At 39.9% G+C, this 25,662-nt stretch overlaps 1 long non-coding RNA gene and 1 pseudogene across 2 annotated transcripts; one reads left to right on the top strand and one right to left on the bottom strand.

Annotated features, from left to right (window-relative positions):
- Positions 1 to 272: 272 nt before the first annotated feature.
- On the bottom strand, positions 273 to 6,649 carry LOC139139003 (uncharacterized). Of its 2 annotated transcripts, XR_011553708.1 has the most exons (4): positions 6,346 to 6,649; positions 5,804 to 5,899; positions 2,098 to 2,802; positions 273 to 1,601 (listed from the first exon to the last, which is right to left on the bottom strand). It is a non-coding gene; the product is annotated as an uncharacterized lncRNA (long non-coding RNA). The 2 variants fall into 2 exon arrangements; XR_011553707.1 differs by lacking the exon at positions 5,804 to 5,899.
- Positions 6,650 to 16,500: 9,851 nt separating this feature from the next.
- Positions 16,501 to 23,545, top strand: LOC139139001 (cilia- and flagella-associated protein 251-like; annotated as a pseudogene).
- Positions 23,546 to 25,662: the final 2,117 nt, after the last annotated feature.

Raw genomic sequence — 25,662 nt, 5'->3', positions numbered from 1 at the left:
TCATTCAAATTCAAAAGGTCAAATCTGATTGAATGATTCACCTACCATTCACGCACAGCGCCGTATCCCGTGACAACAGTTTCCTCGTAGCCCGCGAAGAAATGGAAGGATCCTCAAGGGCTTACTTGATATCCAAATGCGGAGATAACACACAACTTCCATGGTTGAAAACTGAGAGAACATTGCACTGTCGGTTGCTTTAGACAAAGAAAGAAAGGGCAGTATGAGGACACAGCTGATGTTAGACTCAACAGCTATGCCAACATCTTGCCTCCTCTAAATTCATCACTATCCGTTGAGACGCTTAGGTCTCCTTCAAAACGGTGTCGTCTCCTTCAAAAAATCTCAATCGCAGAGCCATGAATATTAAATATGGAGGAAGATCCATCGGGCAACCATGAAAGCCTGGTGCTGGTGGTTTCAGCTGAGCTGTGGTTGGGTCCAAGATACACGAGTCTCGCCGCCTTCAACGAGAGGCCTACATGTATTGTTCAACCAAATGACTAAGATTGTGATCAACACAGAGCTCTTTTATAGAAAGTACTTGTTAATGATTACATGAAGGTGATAACGAGATGAATGAGATAGTTACAGCACAAAGGCGGGAAAAGCTTTTGTAATCAAAGTGGGAGGGTTCGAAGAAGGGAGTCTTGGGACGAACTGAAGCCATCTCTATTGAAGGTATTCAGATTATTTAGACAAAACTAAACTAACATCTTATCTCTGCATTCGTGGCAACTTTAGCGTCTCACAAAAAAGTTGCAGGTGTTCAAAAGTGTCTACATCGCCATCTGCGGAGTTAGCAATTATTACAGGACAAGAATTCGCGGACTGAACCAAAATATGCTGAAGAATGTAACACTGATAACATCCGGGTTCATTGGTTTGGTGAAGAAACAGTTTTCATCCAAGAGGAATTCTTGCTCGATGATGCTTAGTGCTCTACATAGTGATTTCACCAACCTCATCGAGGTATGACACCGCACTTCGAGTGGAACACTCGGTACTGCGTGGGCGTTTTCTGCACTCCATTGGTCAAGAGAACCTATTACCGGAATCAAGAGTCTAAAATTGAAAATCAGTGTCTCAAAATTACAGCAAATATCGTGAAAAGAATATGGCAATGTATGTCCACGAGGAAACGCCTGATTCTTTGTCCATCGTGACAGGTCACGAACAATACACACCAAAAAGATTCTAGAAGAAGTCACATAACCTCGAGTATAATGCTTGTGACAAAATATAGAGAACTTTACCGTCCTGAAGAGTGCGAGATAGGGAACTCCACGGTCTGGAATGCACCCGACGAGTCCACAACAGGAGCTTGGCAACAGGAAGGGAGAAGATCAGTTCAAAATAGCATGAAATGATTAGAAATGTCCTCCTTGGTAACGCTCAAGAGCCACACTTCGTCTTCACTCAGTCACTTCGCTTGCAACCATGCCGTTGTGGATGTATGTGCCTCTCCGAAGATCGACGGCGACAGAGCTTAGCCCACTGAAGAAATGGCCAGGGCGTGTTATCTTCTTGGTAGAGACGCGCTAAATGCCAAGGATTTGGGTAAAGTAAACGCCCTGTCGTTACCAAACTCCTCCGTCGCCCTATTATAACAAAAGTATATATTTGCTCTCTACATATTCATGATATTGGAGCAAAGGTCCAACGCTAAGTATGTTTGTATTAGGGATGACGGTTTTAAGATTGAGTTGAATTTGAGCCAGAGGTGTTACATAACCAACGCTAACACGAATTTTCGATGCCATGCACTACCAGGACACGGGTCAGACTACAAATTTGACGGTTCAAAAAATTGAAATGGAGCACATGTAGGTGGATATGAAAAGAGTAACTTTGAGTAGAAACAAAATGAAATTTAAAAATCGAACCACAGCTAAACAAGCCTTTAATTAAGAGGTTGCTTAGGGTAACTTGACGTTCAGCGGTCGTCTTTCTGGATAGCGTAGAAACACAGTGGAAATACAACACCTCATGAACACCTAGACATTTTCTTACCCACTAAAGTCTGTGCTCGAAAAGACGAAAATTCAAACGTTCGCTCTTCGACTTACCATTTCGGTAACCAAGATAAATACTTACCAAAAGCGTAGCTGGGCATAGAAAGTTGGATATAGCGAAGAAAACGAGAAAGGTATGCTGTAGGTCTTTGCGGCCTGCACCGATGCTTCTATGCTGGAACCAGTAAAGAGAACAGGTGTCACGCATTCAGCCAGAGCCCCTCAACTCAGTAGAAATTGGCAAGGAAGACCCCCTGCCACTTCTCCGAACACGAGCATGACGTGAACTCTTGCAATTTTTTTTAGTCATTAAACCAATTACAAATAGCTGTAGGGTCATCAAGAACTGTTCTTCGTTGTGCATGGGAGCTATAGACGACAACTTTGAAGAACGCTCTCTGTTCTCCGATCACGCTTAAAGTTAGGGTGACCGATTGACGCCTACAAGAAGGTTTACAAACAGCTTTGTAATTTTGGTTGATATGTACACTACGACTTGCCAGAATATAACTCATTAATCTTTCAGTCAAATACATGTCATTTTTGTCCTTTGTACACCGGCTTTCGCTCAGCTACAGTACATACAAATCCACTCGCGTTCTAACCTGTCAAGGTTTGTGTAGTCCGCCATTTTGCTGCAGCGTTCAATGACTCAGCCACAATTTGATCTCTGTCATTTACTAAATAAATGTGGACCGCAAATTTATTTTCCATAGTAACATGTTCCTCTTGTGAAATCTTAAAATTCCAACGGACAAACTTTCGGGGAGGGGTTCTTTCTTCGTCACTGTAAACGGGAAAGAGACAAATGATTAAATTTGGACAATATAGATTCCTACGTAGAGACAATTTTAGTAATTACTTTGAAACAGGAAGGTAAGGAAACCACCACATATTTCAAAAATATTGAATGACCTATATGTATCTGCATATTTGCGATAAACTTTGTCGAAGTAAAACGCCTTGACATGTTTTGAGTGCCTCTTATGTTTCTAGATAGTCGACAATACAAAGATACGTATTGCATAACTGCACATGCGCGCATTTTGTAGCTACGTCAACGAAATCGACCACTCTGAGCCAATCTCTACGTCAGAGTGGGAAACACTCCACGAAGACAGACTGGCTAGGCAGGTGCCCTAGGTCGGAGAGTTATCTGACACTTTTGTCCCGCTAATCGATTTGACCTATTAATTATCTTTAAAAAGTTTTTGCATACATGAACCAATCGATAGGTGAAAGGAGCTTATTTGTAGTTAAAGGTTGATCGTGTTGATAGCAATAAACGCTGTCAAACAATATCTTATCAATAAACATGAACAACGGCATTTTTCCCTCGAAACATGTAGATCCGGGTAATGAGAGAGTACGGGATATATAATAATATTATCACCCTTCGATCTACGATGATTTCAAATACACGAATTAAAATTAAAATGAAACAGGCAAACATGGCGGAACAAAGAAAACTTTTCAGCTACTTTACTCTTATCGAACATTTTATCGGGATAAATGGTCGATAGGATAAAAAGAAGTTCATACTTTTTTTTTTAATAGAGTGTATATCAATATGGGTCATATTTATTTTGCCTTTGGATATTTTTCACATGCGAGTTCCCAAGGTACCATTTTGGACCTTTGCCTCTTGTAAACGCCTCATAATCTCGCTGTCAATCAACGTTGATATTACTGACATCTCACCAATTTTACTGTTTGAAGGTTTCGCGGGGGGTCACGCTAGTCCTGATCCCAGTCACCTCATCGACTGGTGAAATTGGTCCGTGGGAATCGGCGAGAATGGAAGAGAGAGAGAGGGAGGGAGGGAGAAAATCAATGATAGATTATAAGTCGATTGTATTAATGATTTAACAACGCTACACGGGTTTTCTGCAAAGTTAGCTAGGGAGTGTGAAAGGGTCGCGATGACATACCTATGATTCATAGCTCAGAAGTGTACAAGTCGAAACACTAAAGAACCAGTTACATTTACTTTTATCAGACAATCCAGGCTCGTTTTAATGGAGACCAATTAAAGCAAGCACCAGCACTGGCCCTCCATGTCTACGTTTTGTTCGCTCTCATCGATTCCCCATCGAAATTCATTATGCCATTGTGGCATTACACATTTGCCCATAATGGCTACAGGCCGGCTTTGTGTTCCTCCACGGGGGAAATTCCCATTCAGCCATATTCCACTCACAAAGTTTTCTTAATCCGTGCCTTAATTTACTGAATACCCAATTAGATTTCGACATGTTTAGTCAAAGAGGAGGTGCAATTATCAACGGATTTTAACTTGTTACCGAATAAAGAGAGCTGGGGAACTACCCTATCGATTTCTTTAGTGGTTGTCTGAAGACAGTACGACCAGCATAACCAGAGTTGTCTGTATTGGTCTTTAGGACGCCTTCGTTTTAAACGCCGATACAGCGTTTACACCCCATACCCACACAGCCGCGCTAACTTTCCCATGAATCCAACCATGAATGAAATTGTTCATTGTATTGGTTTGTATGTTTTCGGATACTTTGTGCAACAAATACGCCCGTGGTGGTAGGACACTGTGAAGCTTTTGTCCAGGAGGAAAAGAAGTATTTCATCGCAATTTGTTACAGGATATGTATGTCTGGCAAGTGTCTTCATGCGTGGAAGTGCTGTAAAGCTTGCTTTAGTGCCCTGAAAGCGCAAAGTAAGATTCGCATAGACTGTCGCCAGTAAAGATACAACTGTGTACTGATGCCCTAGTTACAGGCATGTGCACCCCCCTCCCCCGGCCAACCACGTCCTGGTTATCGCAAGTGACAGGTAACGGTCGCAGATGCAAGGAACACGTGACATTGGGATCTCATGCCTGCAAACGCGGTTGCTACCATGTGGTCGTTTTCGCAAAATACTGCAACCAACTCGATAAATCATTTTTAAAGATACTTTTAAAAGGTCAACAACGACGCCGACTTTTATAAAATGATTGCGACGGAACTCATAGAGAATTCTCAGACTCGAGTACCGGTTCCGGAATGACGTTCCCTAAGTTCTGAAATTGGGAAATGATGCACGGCGAGTCTTCGGTATCTTCTTTCGTGATGGGGAAGTGCGTCCCCATCTCAAAGAATTTGGAGTTATGAGTAAATGCAAATGGCCAATGCTTCGTGTATTCTTATCATAAAGGTCGAGACATAACGACCTTTGAACTGGGTAAAGCCTCTTACTGCAGCTTCAGGTGTAAGACTGCGATTTGCATATTCTATCTTATGATATGTGTATGGTCGATGGTCCCTGGGTGGTTCGAAATTTTGAACCAGAAAAGTCAAAGATGACTTTGACTTGTTCATACCACGCCAACAAAACATTGATGTCGTTGAAATTATATATATACCACATTCAACAATGTTGGTTTCGACGAATAAGTTACAGACGATGACAAGTTCATCTTATTTCGAAAAGGTTAGCGATTACTATTGCCTCGATGAAGCCATAACATTCAGTCGCGGCATGGAAATGTTTTTCAGTTTTTTTGTCTTTGTTGTAAAATTCACACCTTTATCCAAGCGTTCTTCAAACAATTAAAAATAAAGAGATCTATTTGCCGCCCGGGCCTTTTGAACACAAATATAACAACCAAGGAGCCAGTAATTGCTTTTAATTAACGAGGAGGTGAGAAAATTTGCACCCCGTAAAATAGTGACGAAGCTGAAAAGAAAGTATTTTAGTGAGGGTTGAGTTAGGATAAGCCATTTCGGAAGAGACGACAAAACGGAAGACTAAGGAGAACAGTGGTATCGACTTACACTATAACAGCTGTTGAAGTTACCTGGCGATCCGCCATCTTAACCCTGACAGCGTCGACAAGCACAGCCAACCGAAAGTTTACAAGAAAGAACAGACTGCGAAAAGACAAGAGTTCAAAACAAAATTACTCGGCATTTGATAAAGACAAGGAATTTGACCCGTCTGTGAACGCGTCACGGGCGGTCATTTGCCAGACCGATATTGGTATATGGTCGTTTTCGGTGAGGTTATGTTATGCTCGCAAGTTTAGAGGCGATATTGAACAGAACTAGTGGATAGCGTCTTATCGATCTTAAAGTTCCGATAATCACCCCCGAATGACGTATACACTGGGTCAAAGGGCAAACGAATGAGCACCTGCGGGAAGCACCAAACTCAAACTGTTGAAAGTGAAAAGTGATGACACTTGGACCAATAAAACCGTCATCTTCTGTTGAACTGTATATCCGACAGTTCCACTTCACATGAAAGTGAAGTCAGTCGTATCACCGTTTTCAAATTTAACTAGGCGATTTACTTTTTTGTGGAAACCATATCTTACCTCTTCAGAATCTGGAATAGGTACCGGATTCAAAAGAATTTCCATTCGCTGGAGTCTGACGTAGTTGCCCGACAACTCAACCAACACCGGTACAGTAGATCGGGCAGTGGTACGGCCTGACACTTGCATCTCCGGCGCCCTCCCGAAGTGCTTTCTTATTAAAATGACGTGTTTGTGATGGTTTTTGTCTGCTGCCAGTCCACTCACCATATCAGGATACGTACTGCCGCTGCTGAACCAAATATCCCTTCTTTTTTATACGAGTGGCCTGAGAACTCTTATGCATATTAATGAGCCGGGAATTTTTAATCCTCTTTCAAAAGGTCCAGAAATAGTGTTGAAGTGTAAAAAGATATCACGGTTGCCATGCCGACCAAAACAAGAAACTGGGAGTGGAAACGGCCCCTTTTTAGCCAGTGCAAACAAGTATCAGTGTTCTGGCAACAAAGGCCGAACAAAAGGTCTATTGAAAATGCATTACATTGGGTCACATTGCCAGCACAAGCAGTCGATTAATCAGTTTACTTTCTATAATGCAGTATCACAAGGGCTTTTAATTGACGCTATATTGTCTGCCCTGTGACTGACTCATAGAATATTGTGCAGTGCTATTCGCCTGGAATATATCATGACACCGGCGTTCGGACGTTTTAGTTCGATAGTTTCCATGATGTTAGGGCTCGACAAACCAACCCGCCTTTCACAAATGTAGTACTATCAGCGTAAAAGAAACAGTTATATTTGGGCTTGTGCGTCTCTCCGTGTCGACAGCCCGGTCACGCTATAGCGAGAGAGTCACTGTTTTAGTAATGCTTGAGCGTACCGTATATTGTAAAGTCTATGCCCAGGGGCTGTATAGCTTCTTAGATAGCCTTAGAGACGATGACGTAGGGACGATGTCAGTCGATGGGTTGCGTCACAAAGGTAGCTCACTCAAGACAATTTCCATAGTATGGCGCACAGGTACGTGGAGCAGAATGGCACATGGGCTGCCAGACCTGTTCCCTCAGCATATAAATATCGAAGTTGGTATATTAAATGTATGTAGCCCTTTATTGAGTTGCCTTTCAATGTGATAAAGAAGGATTTAATGTATATTGCATGAAGATATATTTCTAGATATATTTCTAGCGCGTTCGAAATGGAAAAGCAACGTATTAATAAGGTCATTGCTCCTTGGCGTTGATAGCATCATACAATTGTGTATGGCTTCGGAGTAAGTCTCACTTCCAACCTTTCTATGGTAGAAAGCACATAGAAAAGGGCGGGTCATTTGAAAAATTCAAATGATTTGGACACATTTCGGTTGCCTTCTGACCAAAAGGACATTCGTGCAGTCGTATCTGACTGTGTGCAGTGTGTGACTGGAAGTGGGCGGCAAGTATCGGCGGGCAACACGTGGTTTGCCATCATGTACTTCATTGTCATGTCCAAACACAAGACATGTTGATACCAATCGAAAGAATCAATTCGGCTTAAAAGCTGACGTTGAGAAAATTAGTAGGCAAGACAAAAGAAGTCTGCAGCCTTCAGAATCTGTTGCACCACTAACAGAATAAAAGTCAATTTCGGAATTCGATTCTCCCAACAATGTCTGCACAGGGTTAATACGTTCAAGTCACCCGAGGTAGCAAGGGGCCTCTCTAAAATGCATGGATACCGATGTTCTGTCAAATATTTTAAGTAATACAAATGCATATTTACACAGTATTGTTTCACTTTTTATGCGATCATAAAAATTCAAGGAATGCTGGTGAGTTTTATCGGAAGATTCAACCTAGAGGAAAACAATATTTTAACAGCGTTAATATTAAAAAATATTATAGACTAGACGGGGATGATTTTCCCAAAAATTTTGACCATCAGTAGAAAGTTAAAGTGTTCAGGTGAGGAATGTTACACAATATGACCTATAAATAACCAATGAAAACTTGTGCCTTACTCAGGCCCCGCTTTTAAGGTCTATGGGCTAATGAGGTTGCCAGTGCGCTTATAACCATAAAGAATAGCATGAATACCTTCATGTCATGTCGTGTTCGTGGTACGCGTATCTCTGCAACGTGCTTTCGCAATGACTGAACACAGATTACGTGTAAATGAATTTTGTAATATCGTACATAATCTCATTTCACGCCTAAAAGAACTTTTCTTGCCCTGTGCACGTTTATGTAAAGCATAAAGCATACACACTCAAATCCAAAATGTAAAGAAGGCTCCGAATTTTTTCTATGATCATTTGAGATGTCAACTAGTTTGAAGTGAACTTTGACCTAATTTGCCTGCCAACACGAAAAATAAAACTTGTATGATAAGAACGTTAGATGGAATTTGTTTTGCTTTATATGAAGGCAGTTAAGATATATTATTTCTTTTAAAATACATCCCTCTGCAAGGCGATCTTCCATGATGATCTTCAAGTTCTCGGTCATCCATAGGCCTCTTTTTGCAGCACCAGCTATCCGCGCTACCGCTGTTTTGCGGAAATCCATTGAGCGAAAAAGAAGCTCTGGTTCGCGAGAATATCTTGAATATACCAACATACCTCCAAGTAGTGTTTCAAACACGTTCCACAGCAATGATTCTGGTCGTCCAAGTGTGTTTAGTTTAAAACGTGGTGTTAGCCAGCGAAGACACCACGGTATCATTGTGAAGTTCCACATCTAGAGAATGCTTTTATCACATAAACGGCACATTTTAGTGACTGTCTCAACGGTCATCTTGCTCAGAATCTGCGATATATTCGGACAGTGAGAAACACAAAAAGAAGAGGAAGTTGACCTCATGCAATTATCAGCAGCCTTGTCGATTTCAATACCAAGATTTACATAACGATGCGATCTACACGTAATCTATCTTTACTTCTTCTAAAATGACAAAAAAACTCAACCGTGATAATGGCCATACTTTGAAAATATAAATTTTGAATATTCGTGACACACCGATACAAGACAAGATGTCAATCGCACACAAACGACTTGTTAGGCATGGAATAAACTTAGAAATGGAGCGGTTTCAAGGCGAAGATCGATAAACTTTAACCGATTTCTCATGGTACAAATTCACAAAAATTATGTCCTGTAAGATAGCGATAACGACCAATGGAGAAGTATTTTGTTATAATGCATATATTGCAGAATCTGATTTCAAAATTAAGGAAAATAATAAAAAAACTTAGTGGTACAAGCTCTAGGTACATGAAAATCATGCAAGTCATACACAGAAAAACACCGAAATTAATAAATAATCATTAGTAGACTTTCTTATATATACATACATATATATAGGCTTATATATATATATATATATATATATATATATATATATATATATATATATATATATATATATATATATATATATATATATCAACCCATATATTATCAAATTTTACAAAAACGAGGTAACAATTTGTAATCGCCGAAGACTGAAAAGGCATTTAGGTTCCTTAGACACTTTTCTTCAAAAGAACACACGACGCAAGCGCAAAGGGTCTAAAATGTTGCTGGTCACGGTAGAGTGGGCTGAAAGTTAAAACAAACTTGGCAGTCTGGAATGCCAGGACAGAACAAAACGAAGAGCGATGATGTGTTTTTGTTTAATTGGGAGTGTGAATGGAAGCTCGCACCTTAAAATTTATTCTTGTCCCAATGTCAACAGTTCAGAATGTTCTTGTCATTTTGTGGTCCCCTGTGACCTTTACCACAACGCAGGTGGTTTATATGTAGTGAGTAATAATTTCGACATTAAATTCTGGCAGAATACGCCTTGAAGACGTATCTTCATCACTTTGTTATCCGAAAAATCTTGCAATGCCTCAACTGGCTACATTCTGTGTGAATTTGTTTATGAACCAGTTAAGAAAATTAATACTCACACCGTTTGGTTTTATCGAAATTTGATTATTAATTTTTTTCCTAAGATACTTTACAAGAAAATGGCGGCCACTTTGAATTCCAAAATTTGGTTTATTTTAGGAAATTTGCCATTTTTTCACCAAAGAACAGTCCATTGTGACCAATTTTTTGTCTTTCTTTCCTTCTTGATTGTAGAAGTGGACATTTTAATGAGTAGAATATGACAAAAAAATAGACTTTCATTGCCGTTCACTTCGACTAGTGATATACTTGGGTAATAAAGGTGAACCCCGACGATATGAACCCAGGTATGATGACCAAGTAAAATGTCGGTTGAGGGACCAGGAAACAATATGTCATGTGATAATTAGAGGCTATTTAATAAGCAATAAATCACAGCCAGCGACGGCATACCGCGAGATTTTGACCAGTTCATGACATAGCGAGTATGTTATTCATTGCTATTATATCATAACTGTATATTGAAATTATGGCATGGGACGTCAAAAAGGATTTTTGCTCTTGCCGAGAGCTCGCGCGTGTGCCGGCCGTGGTATATCGCGAATATACCACGCTTCTTTTCGCGTCTCGACCAATCAGCTCGCTGTATTTGCGCAAATCAATACACTGCTTTGATATAATATCTGTTATTTGCAAAATGCCACTTTTATTCCAATCTTTATGAACGACAGTTTATAAATACCCCTCTGCAATTTTCAAAGAAGGGCTCTTGACGAGAACTTTGTCTACCCGGTCTGCTGCTCGGTAAGGCTACCGTGGCATTGCAGCAGCGTGCCAGTGTGACAGGGCTGTGTTGTACGGTCAACGGAATGTACAATCTAGTATTTTACCATGGATTTAATAACACAGATGACTGCTATGTTCAGTTATTGCAACTTTGTTCTAGAAACCTACGGCTAAATTTGAATGTTTGTTGGTTTTGTGATGAGAATTTCATCGACAGAAAGTCTAGGATTTGAAATCATTTCGTATCGACTGGGTTCACCGCCTTGCATTCCGTGGGATCAGACGACAAAAAAGAGAGCGGGTTTCGTGTCTCAACCCTAATTTAAAAGCAAACACGTGGAAACGCTCTACAGTTGTGGGAATCCAAACAACACAGGGACCAAACAATTGTCAACAGAAGTTTTCTCAGCACACACGACATGCATGTACATGCGTTACTGGAATAAATCCAATTCGTTTCTGTTGCCATGAGAATTTGTCTGTGTGGTCCACTGCCCAAACCTTGTGTAAATTTTTGTCGCCTACATGAGTAGCCGTTTGACACGGGCTCTCTTTTGCTGTGACGTAATGGTATGATTATATATTAACTGTATTAATCACAAACCAAACGTTTTGAACGAAACCAATTCATGGTCGATTTTGTTTTATTTGTTTTAGTACATGTCACAAAAAGGCGAGATAATATTTACATAATTTATCCGCATGTCTTCCTCAATGGGAAAAAACCAGCCACAATGACATGACAGAAATCTTCGTGATGATAGAGAGAGAATTAGACGGTCTAGTCCGTATGGATCGTTGGAAGACGGACGACCGCGGTTTTCTTCAGATGAAACATGCATCCTGCAATGCCCTGCAGGTGAGGAAACCACTCCACATCTGTGAATGCAACGTTAACGACAATGATGTTTGCTTAGCTGTCACGCTTACCTACAACAATCACCACAAAAATGTCGCCCCTACTGGAACAATTTGTCACTCACAATCCAAGTAATCAACTAATTCCCCATATAATTTGCCTGCCACTAAAACTTCACACAAAGGAGTTCCTATCCCTGCCTTGGTGGCACCTATATCCGTTCTTGAAATCTACTCAAGTCAATACATGTTTTATATTGATTTACAATTTACAATATTTAAATTTATTTACAATTTTGCATACAAATTTTGCATACAAATACAAGTCAATCTTAAAAATATCTATCTTTTGTGTGTTTACATAGTTTTCACAGATAGATAGATAGATAGATAGATAGATAGATAGATAGATAGATAGATAGATAGATAGATAGATAGATAGATAGATAGATAGATAGATAGCAGTTTGCACGTCAGTGTCAGCTTACATTCAATTGCGCAGGTTATTGGATTTTCAACAGAATATTGAAGTATTGTCCCGTTTTTAAAAAGGTAGTATATATATATATATATATATATATATATATATATATATATATATTATATTATGAGAATATCTATATATATATATTATAATATATATATATATATATATATATATATATATATATACACATATATATAATATGAAAATATCTCCGCATTGCTCGTGCAACACTTCTAATAGAAGACTCTTCCGCAAGTTGCCAGCCTGTACAACAGGATGCTGTCTCGAGGAGGAGAACAACATAATAATCATCAGACAGTTTCATAAAGCTATGTCAAGATATCCTCTACTGTATGAAAAATTCAATACAGCACCTTCAAACATCATACATAACATTACTGATCAGTACTGCTTGGGGAGCCAGGGCAGTTGACTGTATTATTTTCAAATACCCGAAACAGTCGCCTTGGTAAATAACTGATGAACGCTTATGGAGTTTTTGATGATGTTTATTCTCTGCTACGTGATAATTGTTATAAACTAATCCTGTTGATGTCGTATCTTCATCATTCATCTGACACCATCTTAGAGAACGCATAATGATCCACTCTTTGCATTTGCATGACGTTACTATACACCACTGCTGTACTTATTTCCGTCAGAGTGAATTTAAACTGTATGACTGCTTCTGACTACATACGTACATATACATATATACATATATATATATATATATATATATATATATATATATATATATATATATATATATTAGAAACTAAATTAAAAACACAACTACATCTGAGTCTCTCTGCACAGCAAATCTTTGGAGCTTGAAAAAAAATACATATATATATATAGAGAGAGAGAGAGAGAGAGAGAGAGAGAGAGAGAGAGAGAGAGAGAGAGAGAGAGAGAGAGAGAGAGAGAGAGAGAGAGAGAGTCTAACGAATTGACTGAAACATTCTTTCGAAAGTTAGCCGGCTGGTGGCGCTGTCACATTGGTCGTTGTCATGTTCACAGGGGGAACAGATCAATCCGTAATCTTTATTTGCATGATTTGACGATTATTAGAACGCCTTCTACGCCCATTTTAAGCAAAGGGTAGAAGTGGAGACAAAATGCACATAAGTGACTGTTAGTTACCTCATGACAAATTTCAACCCTGAAAAATCCACAGCTGAAATTGATCTATTGGAGTTTTGTATTTCTTCTGGGTGTAAATTTCTAACATTTCCCTCTTTGTTTGATTTTCATACATCTGTGTCGGAAGAGATATAAGGGACTGGTCAGTTTCTTCGGCCTGGGGGGCGGTGGATTCATGGGGGGGGGTGGGGTTCACCCTGTTTTTGACTTTGGTGATAGGGGGGTCACCATGTTTTTGAAATGCCCAATAAGGGGGGTTATTGTGTTTTTGAATTTTGACACAGGCTCATCATTGCCTAAAATGCATCGAGTCAGCCACAAATTTCATCATTCAGTTGCAATTTTCGGCGCGCCCTTTGGGCGCGTAACTTTAATAATAAGACATATTTTTCAGCACATCCGACTTTAACATATCAGGTATACATACATCAGAGATATCTGTATGATTAATATTTTTAAGCGTGCTCTTTGAGCACATTACTTTAATATATCAGACATTTTTCAGCACGCCCTTCTGGTGCATGACTTTAATATACAAGACATATGTATCAGAGATATCAGAATGTGTCATCTTTTTCGGCGTGCCCTTCGGGCGCCATACTTTAATAAATCAGAGATGTATGTCAGAGATATCTTGATCTTTGCTAAGTGAAAGTGAACCAGTATGAAATCTGCAGTTCAAATGAAAAGCATGACAAATCCTGATACTTTTCTGTTTTCTCTGTGAAAATTCAGTATGAGAAAGCAACATGCACAAATATTTCACAATTGATACAGTGACTTATTTTAGAGATAGAAAATGACAAGATATCTTTCGTTCTCATTGATGCAACTATTTTCCTTTGTGTCTCAGCTTTTTCTGTACAAAGATGCTTTTTTATGACTAAAATAACAGTTAAAAAAGCAGTTTTCTCATTATTAGCTGTGCTTTTATAGTTTCAATGTTTAAAAGAAAAGGTCCTCTCAGACACTGCACACATCAGATTTGGCTAAAATACCTCTCTATGGCTCCTCAGGAGATTTAATTGGATGGCTTGCAAGTCTTAACACCCATCAAAGTTTTTGGTTTACTGCTTTTTCCTCTTTGATATTACTGATTGACATCCATTTCTGTACAACAGTTCAGGACATCTTGTTGAGCATAGAAAGTGTGAAACACATTCACAGCTCATTCAAAATGTACTGTATTAAAACTTTAAGATTGACACTTTGAAATTCCTATCTTACAACTGACATGTCAACAATTTCATTAAAACACAGAATGACTGTTTAAAACATATGTAAAGTATAATATATATAACAGTTAATAGTCTGATCGAAGTTACTGATCCTGAAACACTACACCTGCTTTGGTGATATATATATATATATATATATATATATATATATATATATATATATATATATATATATATATGTATGTATATAATATAATTTATGTACACCTTTTTTTACCATTGTCGCGCGCGGGGAGGGGGGTCATCCTGTTTTCGAAATTTGGAATAGGGGGGTCACCCTGTTTTCAAAATTTGGAGTAGGGGGGTCAGCCACTTTTTGACGTCGGCAAAAAATAATCCACCGGCCCCCCCAGGCCGAAGAAACTGACCAGTCCCTAAGAAGTTGCTGACACCACGATTAGATACGATTAAAATAGCAAAATACCTGCCATGTCGTCAACTTAACCCATTGGGAAATATAGAAGCCTGGAATCTTTACTTTGAAAGCAGGTGTAGTGTTTCAGGATCAGTAACTTCGATCAGACTATTAAAACTTGTTTGTTTGTTTGTTTCTTTATTAATTTATTTATTGTAATACTCCTTTCTTGTTTATTATGTTTGCTAGGTTCTAGCAAATATTAATATTAGCAGCGCAGGTAGGTTTTTGCATTGCTACATATCAGTTGATTAACTGTGCTGAGCTATGGACACTTTTTTCCAGAGTCTATATGGTTGAACCATACTGTCTATGGGGGGAACCAGCGCTACTATGTACTTTTAGATATGGACCAGATAGACAATTATTTGCTTTTGTGACCGCCTGCTTCTGTTATGAAAATTGACCTTTAACCCTCGACCAGTGTTTCCGAGTCACTTTGGTCTATCAGTGAATGGAGTTACCGAATCTTGACGTTATTGCGCCTCCAGGTGACAACACTTTCGATAATTGCGGCGAGCTCAGCAATATTATACCACGGTACCTCGAGGACCGCGTTTACCATGTTTAAACGACTTGTTTGTTCAGTGCCACTTGGGCTTGGCACGTCGGCAAGGGTTTGCATGCTTGCATCCATTCATAGATAGTTGAGAAACTGTACATGCCCACATATACGTTATATAATCTTACAAGCGTTGTTCTGGTGCAATGAAGGCAACATAATTCAACTTTATTCACAAATTTTCATCGTTTTTTCACGTTTTCTACTGAGATACACTTGCGCGTTATTTTAAAACTTGCGGCTATAACCTGAATATGAGTCATCTGCAGTAGCTTCCATGCGATGAACAAAAAACTCTCTTTCTCAGAACCAAAAACTACAGAGCTATTCCACTTCAAAATATCGAAGTTTTCTGAAAATTATTCCAAGGAGTCCAAGGAATTTGTCAAAAATGAACTGCATTCAAGAGGTCTCGTCGCATACGGCACATGACATAACGTGCAAGGTCAATCTGACCAAAGGGACAAGTCATTTATCAGCTTTATCAACACGCAAATTAACCACCTTGATAAAAACTTCTATGGAAAAACTAAGGGCTAACACCCATGTAATTATTCGATGTCAGCAAGGACTAATGCGAAATTGAAAACCAGGGTTGAGGACTGCTCCTTGAAAGTCAGACGTCTTAGATTTAGAGACTGCGACGTTTTCACCTTTGTTCTTTGCTGTTCTCGTTTATAGCTGATAGCGTGACGACTATCATCTATATATCTGATTCTAATCAGATTTATGACAAGTATGCCAGGGGCGTCGGCAAACACCGATACCGAAGCCTGGGAGTAGTAAGCGTTCGTGGTGACAACGGCGGCAAACTCGACAGCTCGATCTGTCGTAGCGGGCGCTCTTCACTATTTAAATTTGAGTCACCTGAAACTTGTGTACCATTGTATGTAAATTAACTGTGACGTAGATGTTATTGCTTTATACTGATTTGAAACTTTCATTTCTCTGTAGTCGTCCAAAGTATCTGCATCAAAACTACAAGGCAAAGAAAAATTCCGGTAAGAAATTTAAGTTGTTTTATTGAAAATATTCCAGTCAAGAAAAGGCCTGAGGCGTAAAACAAAGTGCGGAGAGTCTGATTTACATACATTATATGATAATAATTATATGCTTCAGAAATATGCATTTTCTTCGTATTATTATGCTTTGATAGTGCTAACAGATCATTCTAAAGGTTATACCTTCTTATGTTGAGGCTGAGAGAATCTCTTTGGTAAGCAGTTTACCGTTGAATAAATCGATGTATTATTTGGAAAAAAACATTTACTAGTGTTTACTGACAGACGACCGTTTCGTAAGCTGTGCTAAATGCGAAGTGACTGTTCCCCCAAGGTCAGCGCGATCTTGTTTTCGAGTTTTCACCCGCGTCAGTCTTGATTGGTCATTTGCATACAATGTCATATATGTATTTTGTTATCATCCTCGACTGTCGTGTTCACAGATTTTCGCGCGGCATTTTTTCCGGTCGCTGAACTACCAAAGTCTACAGATTTGTACGGTACATAGATTTGTTCTTTAGAAATTATCTCACCAAAACCATGGAGAGAAATCACACAAACCGAATGCTACTGAAAAATGAATGTGTCACCCCCATGTTTGTAGTACAGCGGCAACTTTTCGAATTGTGTTTCGTCTGTATAACGCATATGAGGATAGGTCGACACAGATTATTAAAGTGGCGGTACTAACGTACGACTTCTATATTTACTGATGACTGCGATAGCCTAGTATTCACAAATTAAATTGAACTTTGATACAAAGACAATCAACGATGGCAAATTGTCAGCAGTCCACCTCCAACGAAACATGTATGAGATGAGAGAAAACAACAGTTTCTGTGGTAATGTCGCAGTAAACTGCGTTCAACGTTCTTCTATATTTGTATACGACAGTGATAACCTAACATTTACAAATAAAGTAGTTGAAATGTGACTTCCCGACTTGTTGAAGGCCAGGGAGATGATTTTAAGCAGGAATATGTCAAGGTTGTTCAAGTTGTTATTCAAATTAAAATGAGGACGTCCTATCCTATTCCTAACACACCATATTCTCTGCCACTGCCATGACCAACACGCAATACATTCGTGATAGAATATGATGTTGTCCGCTGCTAGTATCTTGATTTTCGATCTTTGCTGACGAGACCAAAAGCTACTGTTTGATCCGCAATCACGCCAATCCGTCCAGCTCAGTGGACGGTAAACTGTATCGTGACTAGATTGGCGCTGAAACTTGGAACAAATTTTCACAGAGTTATGATTAATTAATATAATCCTGAGGAACCTTCGATAATCGGCTTAGCAGTGTTGTTTGAACGCTAAGAAGAACCCGAGACATCACAGGGGCTCCGTGTAAAGTCTATATTTTCCCGGTGATACAAAACACCGCGTCGAGCTATAGCCGCCGTCAGAGTGCAGAGCTATTGAGCTATTTGAGTACGACTTCGATGGGTCAGAATTTTGCTCAACACACGTACCGTCCTTCATAATGAAGTGTTTGGTGTAGTATATCTGAATGATATACGTCTGAACATAAGCCGAAATTTAACCTTTGAGACACTATCGTTCTATGGGCTATCTGAGCAAGCGCTTCTCTTGTTCGGTAAACATTTGGGTCCATCGATATTGCCATACCGATAAGAATTGAAATATGTGGACGAAAAGATATGTGCAAAGTTCATCGCAGAGATCATATAAAGTGTTAACAACTGTGAGAGATCCGAGGAAAGTATATGACGTTTCTGCAACCCCCTCCCGAGTTAGCCGAAAAGTACGACCAAAGTCTATGTTAAGTTCGAGAATTGACATCTGTATATATGGTTCATAGTTTTATATGGCGGGAGTCGTTCAAGGCTTGGAGTATTCAAGTAAATGGCTACCACGCGGGTAATTTAGACCCGCGATCGCATGACTTGTGTTTCAACACTCCAAAGCTTTCCACTGTGCAGGACCTATATAGAATAAACCACGAGTTGCGCTTATTTTACTTTGGATTCACGAACCTCACATTTTTATCGCATGCCAATTTTGCTTATAATTCATATCAGATTTTATGACATTCTTGATAGGCACGAGATTAGATTGTGTGCTGTGATTGCAGGAGATATCAAATCTTTACATCGTTGAACCTAGGTCATTGAACTGAGTAACCATGAAAATATGATATCGATGTCACTGACGGAACACCAAATGAAAGTTGTGATGTTTTTGAATCTTTCGGCAGTACTCGTATGTGGTAATTTCGATGGCTTTCTCTATTTCGGCACAAAAGATTAGCATTTTTCTTTTTTTTCGTTGCAGGCCACTCAATGGGTCAACAAGGCATGCTGCTACTGGCTGCCTTGCTGTCTCTGGCCACATTGGTGAGCAGCGACGATTCGTTTTACAACCGTGGCTGCTCCGCTCCGGAACCATGGACTGCGAACGGGGTGGATCCAATGTTGGCCAGCAGAGGCAAGGTGACTGTGGTGGCGCTACTCAGCGCCAGCTGACACTTCTGTCAGTCGCAGGCTTCCAGGTGAGAGTTGTATTGCCGTTCTCGTTCGGCTACATTTGTACTTGTGTGTGTGTGTGTGTGTGTGTGTGTGTGTGTGTGTGTGTGTGAGAGAGAGAGAGAGAGAGAGAGAGAGAGAGAGAGAGAGAGAGAGAGAGAGAGAGAGATCTTCCAGAAAAAAAAGTCAGGGTAACTACTCTAGAAACATGATAAAAAGGCAAAATATCGAGGGAGAAAGGTGACCATGAGTTCATGTGTCAGTACATACATTTAGATGGGTTGAATGATGGGTGGGTCTTTGGATCGATTCAGTCTATATTTTCTACATATATTGAATTAAAAAGGGGAGTGAACGATTATATTTCAAATTCATGATTATACCTTGATTATTGCGTTTTTCATTTTCAGCATGGAAGAGCTGCGGCAAAAATTTCTTTCCCAAGGCATGGATGAGATCAGTTTCTTCATCGTTAATTCGAAGAGCCTGTTATCTCAGTTGTCCATTGGGAAGTTAACGAGCCTGGTCAGTTTTCCCGTCTACCAGGAACGATACGAGCACAGGATCTGGGAGAGCTTGCTGGGGAAGAAGGACGACATTATTGTCTATGACAGGTACGTCACACTGCACCGTGACCATGGAATGGCGTGTTTTCTTGTAAATTTCCTACACTCTGTTCACTTCTGCTCCCTGTTCCATTCCCATCTTGTCAAAATGTGTAGTGTTCAGTTTGTCAATGCAACCCGCATGTCAATGTCGGCAAATGACGGTAAGATTCAAGTAGCATTTTGTAAACAATACAGCGTGTTGTCAACACTAATACTCCATATTTGAACATTCTTTACATGTAAGTAGCAGAAGAAGACAATACTTTTATTTGTAGAACAAAAAAAGTGAGAGTTACGCCAAGAGTTTCGGCATGCAATCGCCTCTTCAATTCGACAGTTGACTTTGCTCTTCCTCACCAGTTTCGTTACCATGGAGATCTGATTAATAATAAAATCAGATGTCGAGATGTCTCTGTGGTGTAGTACGTTTTCTTTCTTGCTGGAAGATACTTGCAAAGAATTTGAACGGAGAGGTTAAAGAGGCCAAAATTTCTTAAAAATACAAATTTGCATATTTTGCCATCGACATTGAAAGGCTTTAACTTTCGCTCCAAATTTCCCCAGACGTACAACCATTCTCTTTCAACACAAGAATAATAATCGTGGATCACCGTGCAAATTTTAATGCTATGGAAAGACATTACACTAAATTTACCAATACTTTTGGAATTCAAATTGAATGCAATGCCTTTGTTAACTAATTGGAAAAATAGATTTCCGATTTCCACAAAAATTAAGACGCTAAAAAACTCCTATTTACTCTGAAAGCTTAAAAATGAGCCCACCCATAGACCTTTCTCGAGGGTCTATGGCCCACCAAACGGTTGATAAGAAAATAATTGTAAAATATCCGAATATCTGTCCCCGGAGTGCATTCTACCTTTGCTACTGGTCTGTTGTTGATTGTCAGATCATGCCACAACAGGAGAGTAAATCCCAACATCGTAACTGATTGGTCAGAACTGCACAAACGGAAGATTTGTCGCCAATTGAAAACATCCAAACAAAATGGCTTTACTACTTCTAGTATTTATTATGTGCACAAGTTCTTTACGGACGAACGGTTGGGAATTAAAAAAACACCAGTCAGTCTGTAACTGGTGATACGTGATAATTTTCAGAAGCTGAACCAAAATTTTATGGAGGTGAAAGGTATGTTCATTCACAAAAAGTTTTAGTATTTTGAGAAATGTATTTGGTTTTGGCAAATCATGGCTTGGCCAGCAACACCGTAAAGCAGTAAGCTTTTGCCAGTCACCCGTTCACGCAAATACTTGATTTTTACCCTATAACATTTCTAGGCTATGACTTTTGATTTCAATCAAAGGTAATAGAGGTTTAAAATGGGGTGCTAAAATTACGAGACTTTTGGTCTAAACTGAGCCCTGGGTATTTTATGTGCGGCCGCACTCCCTTACTATAAAACTTCTCTAAACAATCCCCCCCCCCCCCCGCCGTCCGGGTGGACCTGGAAAGCTATATCCATTCTATCTTATTAAAGGAAGAAAATTGTAAATTTCTGTAAAGACGGCATAATCATATTGAAAGTCATACAAGTTATATTATATATTGCATAATCACATGATGGTTGTCAGTAACTATGTGAAAATAATAGGCGAGTTACTCGACCAAATGGACGAGTCACGTACTAGTATGTACATGATGTTGCGTCGACTACACATGTATCCACATTTAGATCAACCAAAACATCTGGTCCTTCCATAAAGTCCTCGTGCTTAGTAACCTTATTCCTGGTATTTCTTGTTCTGCAGGTGTGGTAGACTAGTTGACCATCATCAATTGCCATACAGTTACCTCGGCTATGATTACGTCGAGCAGACAATAGTCCGAGCTTACTACGAGGAGCCATGTGGTACGTGTGAGGTATTCAGTACCGAGGATTGGCCGCAAGAGGGCGTAGTCGTCGAAGTGGACGTGACTTTATCTGCAGAGGAGCGGGCCAGGAACGACACTGTAAGTACCGTCTCCTACGGTGAAAGATTACCACAGTAATTCCAGCGAATGAAAATAATATATCCAGAACGGAAAACAGGGACATTATGTGTGTTTATCATTTGACTGTGCATGAACCAACAAAACACAATCCAATACTGAATACCAAGTTTACACACCCACCTACTGTCCCACCAGCCACCTGTTCATTAGTTTGTACCCCTCGCTCCAGTTCAAAGCTCAACTTCGGCCTCTTCTCAAGCTCGTACTTACTTTTCTTTCATTTTGTAAAGATGACGTACTTGATTGAGTTGGAATACGAAGTGGCCGAGCTGGAGAAGAAGGCAAAGGGAGAACTGAAAAATGGCGAAGTCGACGAGTTCGAGAATGAGCTCGCTGATGACGAGGATGACGAAGTGGGTTGGGGCTTGGAAAAACTGGACATGGAGGAATGGGGCAACAACAACCGGACATCAAAAGGAAACGACACCCAAAGCCGTCCTGACGACGAAGTCGAAATCAAGAACCACACATCATCATCGGAAGAAGTGGACAGAAGCCGTTCCAGTGAGGAGAATGCCAGCAATCGTCCTTCATCAGAAGAGGAAGAGAGCAAGGCAGAGAACAAGTCCAAATTTCGATTCTTTTTGTCGCGAGAGAGAAAGAAGGGATCTGGAAGCAAAAGTGTGAGCAAGGAGAATTTGTCTACATCCGGCGAGGGCAAAACTGAGAAAGATGTCGACGACAAGAACTGGTGGAAAGTGGACAGGTGGCCAGACCAAGTGGACAAAAACAGATACGATGCTGTCAAGGACGACAAGGACGTTGAGACCAGGAAAGACGACGACGACGACAAAGACTGGTGGAAAGTGGATAGGTGGCCGGGTCAGGAGGATGATGTCAGCCAAGAGGAGTCCAGTGAGGAAGACGAAGAACAAGAAGAGGAGGAGGATGACACCCCGAACCGCACCAAAGTTTCAGAGGACACGGAGCCAGAAGAAAACGACAACAGATCTAAGAACCAATCATCGCAGGAACTAGACGACGACGAGAGATTGATCAGAGAGCATTTTGATCAAGGACACAATATCCCGACCGATAGATGACAGGAAGGTGATCACAGCGAAGTCACTTGACAAAAGCTGCAAAAGCTTGGTCTGAGTGACAGCTGATGTCAATGATGCTGATGAAATTAAATGCCGCAAGGGATTGTGGGTAGGCGAGCCCTCCCCAGCTCGATTTCCCTTGTGGTATTGCCTTTTTCTCAGCATGAACGACATTTCTTTGTAAGTGCTACCTGCACGCTATGGCGTCAACACTGCTATGACGTCAGCGGGCGAATGAAAGTTCCGGGCAAAACTCCACAGGGGTCCCTGGAACCGGATGCACAGCCGCTGAAATCTCGTGGCAGCGTTGACACTATATCATATCCACCAAACGAATAGAGAAACACCGTCATTCCCTCATCACACAATTTAAGATTAGATATACCAAAGTTGACACCGTTGTCAGAATAGGCTTGCAACCACGCAAGTTCTCCGTTTCTCAGGAAATCATTTACCTGTATGCTTTGAAAAATTCAAATCAAATCATTGTAGGCCTATAAGTCTCAGCAGCACTGCATAAAGTCGAGCAAAATACACCATTATTCATTTGCATTTCGTTTCCACATTGCATAGATAACAGCGGGCGAGGCAAGTTTTCTTTAAATCATAAAAGACTCCTAACACAACATATGGCGACCACATTTATATCACACACAGCTTGTTTTAACTAGTTTTACTGAAAAACTGCATAGTTTTAATTTCCGTTTCAGGACAGAAAATGTTAACTTTTTAACTTTTTAGGAATAAATTGTATAAAAAATGATGACCATACATGTAAGAATTTCAAGAAAGTAGTACTGTAGTTCTAAGGCTACAATGCCCAATTTCATCTGATAACACTGTTTTGAATCGATTCTTTCCATTTTCTAAATGAAGAATTCTCGCCAATCTGCGATTCGTAGACCGAGAATTCGGATATACCGACAGTGAGGAGAAATGAATGTCAAAACATGTTACCGGGTGAAACTGAGCATTTTTATGCGCGTTTAGAAACTGTGATATGTAAAATTATGTGTAAGTTGATTACTGAAAATAGAAAATGTCATGTCAAAATGTGCACAAAAATCTCTGTTTGATGAGTTCGTTATTTGATGTTAGCGGGCGAGGGGGGGAGAGAGAGAGAGAGAGAGAGAGAGAGAGAGAGAGAGAGAGAGAGAGAGAGAGAGAGAGAGAGAGAGAGAGAGAGAGAGCAGACAGACAGACAGACAGACAGACAGACAGACAGACAGACAGACAGACAGACAGACAGAGAGACAGACAGACAGACAGAGGGGAGAGACAGACACAGACAGACGGACAAACAGACAGAAACAGAGAAACGGGGATGGGACAGGTCAATATAAACTCTAAGCATACACGTCACTGTGTCTATGAAGGTCCCGTTAGACTACTACTCAGTACTAATATAACATGATATTTATAAAACTATGCCTGGTGTTACTACAAATGCGTTTATCAGATTTAAATTATGCTTTACTTTCAATCTTCATAATGTAAGAGATAATATTTTACCAAAAGCGTGACGACAGAGCAAACCTTTCCTTACAAATTTAGTTCCAAATGGATAATGTTCATTACCTCCTTGAACATCAATTGTCACTATAACCTGTTAGGTTCAATACTTGGGATTTTGGTTCGAATCTGAGAATGAAAGAAGAGCTAGCTGACTCTTGATGGCCCGGACACGAAATGATATTATTGGTGTATAACTAGTATATCCTTGGCAAGATTCCGCATTCGTACGAGGCATTCCATTTGATTTTACAATACAGTCCTACTGAATCGCTTTTGCAGAGTGCTATCAGTTCAAAGCTAATGTCAGGGATCTTTTCTCAAAGTTTCGACTATCATATATTTTAAAGTTTGAGAACACATGGACCATAACAGCTTCAAGTCACTGTGAGACTGAGTTGACGCTTGACTACGAGTTTGGTCGTTCTGTAAAGTTGATGGCCTCGCTGATAAAATTTATTATCAAACAATTCATTTGCTGTAATCTTTAGTGTGTGACTCCTAGAAAAAGTTTAAGTAAATGTTAGCATCGTACAATGGACGACATGCTGAGAGTCATAAATGTTCCTTTACGTCGAATTCGAATGACGAGATTTCTTGCGAAACTTCGAACAGGTGTTAAGATTTTCAACATGACGCAGAGCTGAGTATGGAAAACCTAGGAGATCAAAAATTGTGTCGATTCTGATCTTAACTGGCTCCAGTCTCTATCGCATTTTAGTCTGAGTATTGTACAATTGCCGGACATTCCACGCTATCAGACCCTTTATAGACTGGGTCGTCTACTGGTATACATGACAAACAACACTATCTTCATTTTATGTTTCAAGTGAGAAATATGAGCAAATATAATAAAGTACAGAAACTTTGGATGTTGGAGATTGGCAAGCATACAAAAGAGGGGCGTCTAGTAAATGCCGAGTCGAATTTAGGTACAAAATTTAAAGCTCTCACAAGGAAATTATAGAGATTTCTCCAATGTATGAACGTAAGTTAACGTTTTCATTTCGAGATCTGGACGTGCATGGGCAGATTAAATTTTAGTCATTTTTTGCTATTTTAAACGAGAACACTGCTTTAATTGAGTAAACGCAGCTGTAAGTAGCAAAACTCGATTAAATGAAAGTCGGCCTAATCATGTAGTTACGACAGTCCCTGTAAATAAAACATTGTAGGACATTCTTAATAATCTTCACGGACATCACGTGGTTCCGATCACATCTACTCTATGAAGTTAGATGTAAGTATTCTCCTCTGCCTTCAAAATTCGGCCTTCTGGAATAGAACCTACCCCAAACCTGTATCAAAGTGGAGAAAATAGGATTTCTCTCTCTCTCT

Source organism: Ptychodera flava, chromosome 8 (genome assembly GCF_041260155.1).
Source record: "Ptychodera flava strain L36383 chromosome 8, AS_Pfla_20210202, whole genome shotgun sequence".
NCBI lineage: Eukaryota > Metazoa > Hemichordata > Enteropneusta > Ptychoderidae > Ptychodera > Ptychodera flava.
Note: the sequence above shows the minus strand (reverse complement) of the source record. Positions and strands in the feature narration are given on the sequence as shown.